Consider the following 10,416-nt stretch of genomic DNA (forward strand, 5'->3'; position numbering starts at 1 on the left):
ACAGAGAAACTGGTTGACAGCCTGAGAAAAGCATGTTGGAGATAAATGATGGAGAGAAAGAACAACCTCGATCCCCAGAGTGCTCTTGTCCCTCCTTCTGGAACTCTGGCCTTCCTATTTTGTTCTAGAAAACACCCTGGTGTCTTTCAAATAGAGTCCTTTTTCATTTACCAAGTTTGAATTGACTTTGTTACCTGCACCCAAGAGAGCTCTAACAGATTGTCAGGACTCCTGACTCCTTCCTCTGTCTCTCTCTAGGCCTCTGAGACCCCATTACATTTGGGATCCGTAAGATTTGACAGTGCCCTTCCAGTAAGTTCATATTCTGTTCACTTAAGCTAGTTGAAATAGGTCTTTGCTGTTTCTTCCAAAAGAGCTTTGACCAAAACACATTTGCATCAACAAAGGTATCGACATATGCTCACTTGTTTGTGAAAGTTAACACTGGACAAAACTCCCCTGGCCCTATTACAAGATGTGACTTCATGTCTGTTTTTATCAGCCTCTCTGTCCCTTGCACAATCGTTAGATGCCACATGTGCACGGCTAAGAGAATGCAGGAAGTGACTGGGGGGTTTCCCTTAAGAAAGCAAAGAATAGGACTTGGGATGATCTGGGTTTCCGTTGTCGCTATGCATCTTCGCTTTAGGCTTTGGGCAAGCCCTCGGGTCCCTTTCCAATCTTGGTCTCTGCACCTGTAAAATGGGGGATATCAGTCCTCACCTTACTGATCACTGGAGTTGTTGGGTGATCACAGAGTATAAGAGACTCAATGATGTAAAGAAGTTATTTTATGGCTACAAAGTGAATACATGGTTATGTATAAAATTCTGAAAATAAAGAAAACATGAAAAGAGAAGTAGAGGGACGCCTGTGTGGCTCAGCAGTTGAGCATCTGCCTTTGGCTCAGGGCATGATCCCGGGGATCCGGGATCGAGTTCTGCATCAGGCTCCCCGGGAGGAGCCTGCATCTCCCTCTGCCTATGTCTCTGCCTCTCTCTCTCTCTCCGTCTGTGTCTCTCATGAATAAATAAATAAAATCTTTTTTTTTAAAGGAAATAAAAAAAAAACTATAATTCTGCCTCTGAATAAAAGCCATAAGTTAGGTCTTTTTTTGCCTGGCAAAATTAGAATCCTACTGTTTTTCAGGAAGGGGTAACCAACTCTTTCAACTCAGCAACAATTTGCAAATATTTTCCCCAATCTGTCCATTTCATTTTTAATGGCTACATAGGATTTCCTCCCAGAGCTGAATCCTATTTTCACAACCATTCTTCCTTCATTGCAAGACCCTATTCTGGACACTGGGGAAACTTAATGGTGGGAAAGCTCAAAACCACTGGGATAGAGGCTAGAAATCAAAAAGGATTTCACTGCAATTGAATTTTGAATGTGTTTGTGAATATGTTACTTATTCAAATGAATAGATCGGTGAATGCCTTCAGAGAGGTGGTGAAATCTGAACAGACCATTGAAAAATTACAAGGATTTTTTTTTTTTAAGAGAAAAATGTGGGGCAGCCCGGGTGGCTCAGTGATTTATCACCACCTTCAGCCCAGGGCCTGATCCTGAAGACCCGGGATCCAGTCCCACATCAGGCTCCCTGCATGGAGCCTGCTTGTCCCTCTGCCTGTGTCTCTGCCTCTCTCTCTCTCTCTCTCTATGTCCCGCATGAATAAATAAATAAAATATTTTTTTTAAAAAAAGAGAGAAAAAAATGTAGGGAAAGGGGAATTCCTATTGGAATTCGAGCAAGGCAAGGATGTAGAAGTGAGAAACAAGTGCATTATGGAACAGATTTATTTATCTTAAAAAAGGCTAACATCAGAACCCGGCGAGTGACAAAGGCAGGATTTGAACCTGGATCTGGGGGATGCCTGGGTGGTTTAGCGGTTGAGCGTCTGCCTTCGGCTCAGGTCCTGATCCTGCGATTTGGATTCGAATCTCGCATCAGGCTCCTTGCAGGGAGCCTGCTCCTCCCTCTGCCTGTGTCTCTGCCTCTCTCTCTCTCTGTGTCTCTCATGAATAAATAAATAAAATATAAAAAAAAAAAAGAATGAACCTGGGTCTGTCTGACTCCTCTAAGTACTCACTAGTGACCACTGTCCCTTCTTCAGGGATCTGGGCCTTTCTGGATTTGGGGCAGATTCCTTCCCACTCTGGGTCTGTGAAATGCTGTCATCGAACTAGATGATACCTACCACTCAGTCCAGGTTTACTCCCTGTGAATCCAAGTTCTGACTTACAATTTGTCTGTCACCCTGGGTCTGATAGATTAGATGAGTCTTCCAAGGCTGGGGGACTCTGCCAGGGTTTCTAGGAATTTGTAAGAAAGATCTGAGTTTCTGTGAGGCTACCAGGGACTTATTTGAAGGCCCAGGTCCAGTCTCAGAGCGCTTCTATCTATGGGGGGGGTACAGCCTGCAGACTCAGAGAACTTGACCTCGCAGCCCAAGGTCAGCCACTACATACTATCGGCGGAGAAAGACCCACCCAGGAATCCCGAGAACAATTTCCAGGCACAGAAAATGGCAAACTGTGAATGAGTGGACTCTGAGAAGAGCCATCCAGGGATGATAAATTGGGGGCTGGAAGTCTACTTTGGCCAAGAGGCCTGTTTCATTTGGCTAGCACAATGTTTATTGAAAAGCTTGGACCAGTTACCAAACATTTAAAAACAAGAGGTTTTCAAATTTCTAGATTTTCATGAGAAACAGGAAGACCTGACGACAATGGGCCTATATCCCCACAGTTGGCTGGACTCTGGCTGCCTCTTTCTTGCAGTATCCTCCTCAGCCCTGGAGCCCCCAGTGGGCCCACACACTTCACCAGGTTACCTGGGGGTCTCGGGGGGATGGGAGTTTGACCAGCATGTTCTACAAGGTTGCAAACTGAACCCTAGAGAGAAGGGACTTAGCTAGGGTCGCAAAGACTGGAGACCCCAGCTGATTTTCAGGGTACAATTCCCAGTTCTGTGTATCTTTTGGAGAACAAGCCATGGACCAGAGAACCAGGAGTCCTCAGGCCTGAGGTGAAGGTCGAAAGCCTTGCCAGGGGCCTCTCATAGAATGGAACAGCAGTTCCCCAGCTGTAACTCGCCACCCCAACCCCTTCACTTTCTCACCCCCACCCCAGCCAGGTTTGGGAATCTCCTGGTATTGGAATGTGCTACATTCTCCTTCAGAATGATCTAGAAAAGAAGTACCCTGGGCCCTTATCCTTTCCCATTCAGAATGTGTCAGTGGCGTCCTGTAGGAGGCTTGCCTGCTCCCCTAGACTGAGTTTTATCATCCCTGAGTTGAGTTTTCATACTGCGTTTCCCTCATCAATTCTCTCATCCCAATTCAATTCAATATTTAACATTGAATTGAAAACAATAACAACAAAATAGCTAGCATTTGCATACGACTTTACAACGGGGCATAATAACATTCTCACTAATTTCCCATAAGGACCCCCTAGGTTCTGGGAAGTAAAGTAAACTTCCCTCAAATCCCACAACTGGGAGTGGGTTCAGACCTCTGTCTGACAAGAAGCTGACATCAGCTGATTTTCTGTACTACAGTTGCTATATACAGATTTTCAGAACCAAGTGAGACCTGAAGTCCTGAGGATGTGGATTTACTCCATCACCTTGGCTTTCCAGGTTCTCCACATGAATCTTGAAGTGTCAGGTCTGCACAGATCAGGGCTGGGGAGTCATCCCAGGAAGGAACCTCAAAGGGCTTTACAATGTTTTTGTAAATGTAAACTATGAATCGCAAACTTCTGCTTGTATCTCCACCTATCCTTACCCCAGCATGGGATTGAGGTTGATGACCATTAACCAGTTTGGACTGACACCCCAAATTCTTTTTTTAAAAGATGTTATTTATTTATTCATGAGAGATACACAGAGAGAGGCAGAGACACAGGCAGAGGGAGAAGCAGGCTCCATGTAGGGAGCCGATGTGGGACTCGATCCTTGGGGTCAAGTCCCAAGCCGAAGGCAGATGCCCAACCTCTGAACCACCCAGGTATCCCTGACACCACCCCAAATTCTTGAGCCAGAGTGGACCCCAGGGACTAGCCTGCCTTCCCACAGTGTGGTTGAGCCACACAAATCCAACCGGAAGGAGCTGCTGGTTGAATCACACGGCACCTCGAAACTTCAGCTAAAATCTTAACTCAGTCCAAGCACCAACACCTTCATTCATGCAACTGGCCCCCACTCTTGGACATATAGAGGGTTTCACATTTTCATTGGTAGAAACAGTGCTCCAGCGAACACTCTTGAACCTACATTGTGAAGCACAGCTGTGCTTGTTTCATCAGATGCCTACAAGTGAAATTGTTGGGTCCAAGGGTAAGTGTATTTCTTAGGCTTTTATTTTTTTTTAAGATTTTTTTACTTATTTATTCATTTTACTTATTTATTCATAGAGACAGACAGAGAGAGAGAGAGAGAGAGAGAGAGAGAGAGCAGGCACCATGCAGAGAGCCTGACGTGGGACTCAATCCAGGGTCTCCAGGATCACGCCCTGGGCTGCAGGCGGTGCTAAACCGCTGCGCCACCGGGGCTGCCCTTCTTAGGCTTTTAAAACATGTCTCCAGACCACTTTTCAGAAAGTTGCCCCTTCCCAGCATGTACCTTCCCAGCAGCGGGATATGAGGACCCTGGGTCCTTCTAGGCCATTGCCAGCCAGAGTAGCAGGGCGCACAATATTTAATAACTTGATAGCCAAAAATGATTTTTCATGTGTTCATTCAACAAATATTTATGAGAGCCGTGCACTGTGCTGAGCAGCCGAGATGCCACAGGGTCAAGCCAGTAGGAAACTTGCCTTTGGAAATTCTGTCCAGTGGGAGAGAACACAACTTAGCAGGTAATTATTACCCTAAGGAGCAGTGGCATCAGTGTTGGGGAAGCTCAGGGTGCTGCTGGAAACTTAACAGGACTTAGTAGGAGGGTATCTGGAGCGGCCTCTTTGAGGAAGCAGCCTTTAAGCAGAAACCAATTAGTTGGAAAGAGAATTTAGGTTTTGTAGGCTGTTTGTATTTCCTCTTTTGTGAGTTGCCCGCTGGTGTTCTTTGCACTTTTTTTTTTTCCTTCAGGGCATTTAAAAAATATTTTGCGGGGATCCCTGGGTGGCGCAGTGGTTTGGCGCCTGCCTTTGGCCCAGGGCGCGATCCTGGAGACCCGGGATCGAATCCCACATCAGGCTCCCGGTGCATGGAGCCTGCTTCTCCCTCTGCCTGTGTCTCTGCCTCTCTCTCTCTCTGTGTGTGTGACTATCATAAATTAAAAATAAAATAAATAGAAATAAAAAAATAAAAAATATTTTGCTTATTTATTTGAGAGAGAAAGAGGATGAATGGGGGGGGGGCAGAGGGAGAGGGAGGAGAGAGTCCCCTCTGCATAGAAAGCCGCACTTGGGGCTTGATCCCAGGACCCTGAGACCATGATCTGAGCTGAAGGCAGATGCTTAACTGAATGAACCACCCACGTGCTCTTAGAGCACTCTTTTTTTTTTTAAGAAATTTTATTTTATTTTATTTTCAAAGATTTATTTATTCATGAGAGACACTCAGAGAGAGAGAGGCAGAGACACACGCAGAGGGAGAAGCAGGTTCCACGTAGGGAGCCCGATGTGGGACTTGATCCCGGATTCCGGGATCAGGCCCTGAGGCGAAGGTAGATGCTCAACTGCTGAGCCACCCAGGCATCCCTTAAAAGAAATTTTAAATTGAGGTAAAATGCACATATAAAAGTCACCACTGTAACCATTTTAAAGCATACAAGTCAGTGACATTTAAGTTCATTCACAATTTTCAAAATTAATTTATTTTGAAAAATGCCTAAAAAGGAGTAAAACAAATATCTTGATTTTGTAAATCCATCTTTAAGAATTCTGTTGACATTTAGGGTAGTAACTCTTTCTCTGTGATCTATGTTCAGTTTTCTTCAGCTGGCCATTTGCCTTTCCTGTGTGTGTGTGTGTACACCCGCGTGTGTGCATGTGCTCTGTAGTTTATCACCAGCCATGTTTTCCTGCCCTGTGTCACAAGCAGCACCTAAACTGTCCTTTAGGAACAGAAAGGAAAATCTTCATAAATTTGAGTATAGAAAATGTAGAAGTGCACCTGAGGAATTTTTCCTTTCTTGTTCCTGGTTAACTAAAAAAGAGTTAAGGTCCTGCTGGTGACACAGACAGGAAATACTGCTGATGATAAACTGTGGCCCACAAGAGCACTGTCACCCCCGAAGACCACAGCACAGAGGGCCCTAGATAACCCTGGTGGGGGCAGGGGGTAGGAGTTTCTGAGCCTGTGCCTCTTACAGGATCCTTGGTGAGGCTCAAAGACAACAGCAAGAACAGAGCAGGGAGATGAATTGCAATTGCACACTCCTTCTAGTGACAAAGGAAACCCAATTGTCAAGAGAAAGAAAAGAGGTCCAGGGTTCAGTGGAAAGAGCCTGGCTGTTGGAGTCAGGAGTCAGGGAGACCCGTACCCCTTGCTGGTGCAGGCTTGGATGAACCACCTAACTTCCCAGCTACCTCTAAAAAGGGGGCAATCATTCTACCCTCAGAGTTAGGCTGGTGGGACTAAATACATTCACCCAGTGCTACACCATCAGCAAGAGGCAGAGCTAGAATTTGAACCCATGTCTGTTTGGCTCTCAACCCAGAGCTCTGCTCCTGCACAAGGCACTATGATTGTACCATGGGTTATCTTGTCACTATTGCTATTAGAGAGCTAGAGAGCCAAGCATTGAAGAGAGTCAACGAAGGAGGTGGGCTAGCCTAGTGCCTTCTAAGCAAGCCCAATGAAGGCAACTTGGGGGGTGCCTGACTGGCCCAGTTAGAAGAGTGTGGGGCTTTTGATGTCAGGGTTGTGATTTCGAGTCTCACATTGGGTGTAGAGATCACTAAAAAAAAATTAGAAACTTAAAAAAATAAAGGTGAGTCGGGTGGTTTCTTGCTATCCTTCAGATATGACGGGGCCTCTCTCCTGTGCTTTACTCTATCATCTCCCCCCCTTGGGTCCCTGGCTCAAGGCCAACCATTCAACAAAGCCTGGCAGCAGGGGTTCATGGGGGAAGGTCCCAGAAGCAAACCAAGGTCCAGGGGCCTCTCTGTTTCATGCATGCTTTCGGCCATCCCCTCCCTTCCGTACCTGGCTAGTCCTCAGTCTCTTCAACTGCAAAATGAGAATCCTAGAGTAGGCACCTCAGAAGGGGGTTTTGAGAATTATAGAGGGTAAACTAGGTAATGAACCTTACTCAGTACCACAGCTGACACAGTTAGCACTCAACAAGTGGTTTCTGTGACTATCAACACCCTGTCCCTGCCCTCAGGGAACTTCAAAACATTGGGAAGAAATCATATTATTGTAAGACAAGATTATAAAGCAATATCTAAAATAGGACCCAGTTACATTTTTAAAAACCTAAAAATACTATACATATGTAGAAAAGGGAAAAGATGAAAAGGAAATGTTGACAGTGCTTAACTCTCTCTCTCTTTTTTAAGATTTTATTTATTCATGAGAGACACACAGAGAGAGGCAGAGACACAGGCAGAGGGAGAAGCAGGCTCCTCATAAGACGCCTGATCCCAGGACCGGGATCACACCCTGAGCCAACAGCAGACGCTCAGCTACTGAGCCACTCAAGCGTCCTGACAGTGCTTAACTCTTGAGTGGTAAAATTACAGGAGATCCTTATTTTTCCTTGTGTTTTCATATCTTTTCTACATTCTTCTGCAATGCACGTCATTTGCAATCAGAAAAAAAAAATGCTTTACGAGAGCTGAGAGGAGCTATCACTTGGATCTGAGCTTGTGAGGAGGATGCCCCAGGGGAAGTGGGATTTGAGCAGGGCTTGAAAAGAAAAAGGAGAATTTGAAGAACTGGGGATGGTAGCCAGAAAAAGTCTTTATTTCTTTGTGTTTTGTCTGTTTCCTCCCCTAGGCTGTGGGCTCCTGGGGGCATCGTCCACAGTCTGGCTTGTTCACTGCTGTATCTTTAGCATCTAAAACAAAGAACCCCCAAACCTGGTGCTTAGTAGGTGCTCAATAAATACGGATCTAGTGAGTGAATATCCTTGACAGCTCCACTTAGCCTGGGAAACAAGGATACTCTCAGTTCCCTGTCCAGCTGGTGCACTGCCAAAACCGAGGTGCATGGTTTCCATGGCAACAGGAGAGGGGCTGCGGCCAGCAGCAGGAGGCAGATGCAGGGATTGTGAGCTCTGCATCTTTTCAAGGTGAGCCCTGGAAATTGGGAACATGGCAGTGGGCGCTTTCAACAAATACTGAGGGAAGGGAAGGAGCTTCCTAAATACGGTTAACTCAGTTCTTCACTGTACAGGTTTATCAAATATATCAATGAGTCAGTCCTCAGGCTGGTAGTTTGGGTCTTTGAAGGAAGGTGGGAGGTTCTTAGTGGGTGGAAGGCTAGGGACTCAGGAAAGACTGGTTCTAGGCTGGACCCTGCTGTGTGACCTTGGACAGGTTACTTAACCTCTCTGAGCCTCATGTTCCTTTATAAAATGGGAGATTTGATGAACTCTAGAACTATTTATATAAAAAAAAAAAGATGTATGTGGTAAGAATGTAAAATGGTACAATAGCCCTGGAACACAGTTTGGTTTCTCAAAAAGTTAAATATAGAATTATCATATGGCCCAGCACTTCCATTGGTAGGTAAATATCCAAGAGAATTAAAAACTGGTACTAAAAAAAATACTTGTACACAAATGTTCATAGCAATACTATTCACAATAGCCGAAAGACTACCAATGGATGAATGGATAAAGATGGTGTATCCATATAATGGAATCCAGCCATTAAAAATTATGAAGCACCGAGTTGTCCTATGACATGGATGAATCTCAAAAACAGGGATACCTGGGTGGCTCAGTGGTTAAGCATTTGCCTTTGGCTCAGGGCATGATCCCGCAGTCCCAGGATCGATTCCCACATCAGGCTCCCTGCATGGAGCCTGCTTCTCCCTCTGCCTGTGTCTCTGCCTCTCTCTCGCTGTGTCTCTCATGAATAAATAAATTAATTAATTAAAAAAAAAAGAATCTCAAAAACATTAAGCTAAGTGAAAGAAGCCTGACTCAAAAGGTCAAATATTGTGATTCCATTTATATTAAATATCTACAACAGGTAAATCCAGAGACATAATGGTTGACAGGGGCACGTTGGTGGTTGACAGGGGCCGGAAGTGGGGAAGGACTGCCTAAAGGAAGAGAATTTTCTTTTCTTTTTTTTTTAATATTTTATTTATTTATTCATGAGACACACACACACACACACAGAGGCAGAGACACAGGCAGAGGGAGAAGCAGGCTCCATGCAGAGAGCCTGAAGTGGGACTTGATCCCAGGTCTCCAGGATCAGGCCCTGGGCCGAAGGCGGCACTAAACGGCTGAGCCACCCGGGCTGCCCTGAATTTTCTTTTGGAGTAATGAAAATGTTTTGGAACTCGATAGAGGAATTGTTGTACAACATTGTGAATGTAATATGTGCTACTGAATTACACACTCTAAAATGGTAGATTTTCATAAAGTGAATTTCACCTCAATTACGAAAAAAATAAAATAAAATAAAATAAAAGAAAAGAAAAGAAAGAAAAGGGGTGTGTGTGTCCTGTAAGCACACCTGAAATTACAGGATGGAATCTTGGGAGCCTAAGAGATGAGCAAAACTGAAGGATGAGTGTGAAATGAATTTGAGAGATCATCACAGCAGCCCCATTGCCACCCCCAAACAATTATACTGCCAAGATGACATGCAGCTGGGGCCAGAACTGAGCTTCAGACCTGTCTCTAGCCACTTCTCCATGGTGGGATCCTGGGCCACTCACTCAAGCTCCCTGAGCCTCAGGCTTCCTATCTGCAGAATGGGGCTGATGCATCTTCTGTTATCTTCACTGCACTGTGGGGGAAGGTCCTGAGAGCACTCTGTGAATCCATCTTCCTCGGGTGAACCCTCTGGTATGAAGTCAATCACAGGACAGTGTCTTCTAAAAGAAGCCTGGTGCAACGAGAGCCAGTTCCTGGTTCATCGGGTAGGTGCTGGTATGGAGAGAGCACACTCAGGTTAACTGGTTGGATTTGTGTGGCCCCGGGGTCACTCATCTTCCTGTTTCTTCAGCGGTAGAATGTGAGTGTTTACATCTACCTTAGAGAGAGGAGGAGTGTATACCATAAGCACTCAATAATCAGGTAGGTCCCTTTCCGCTTTATGGCTGCTCCCTGCGGCCCTCTCGATCACAAATATTGGCGGTTCCTGGGATCCGCCCACGAATCTCGGAGCTGTGGCTCGGAGAGGATAAGGCACTAGCCTGAGGTGACACCACGAGTCTGGGCTTAGAACACAGATCGCCTGGCTCCCGATAAAGGGAACTTTCCTCAAGTCCCTCCGT

This window comes from Nyctereutes procyonoides, unplaced genomic scaffold (genome assembly GCF_905146905.1).
Source record: "Nyctereutes procyonoides isolate TBG_1078 unplaced genomic scaffold, NYPRO_anot_genome, whole genome shotgun sequence".
NCBI lineage: Eukaryota > Metazoa > Chordata > Mammalia > Carnivora > Canidae > Nyctereutes > Nyctereutes procyonoides.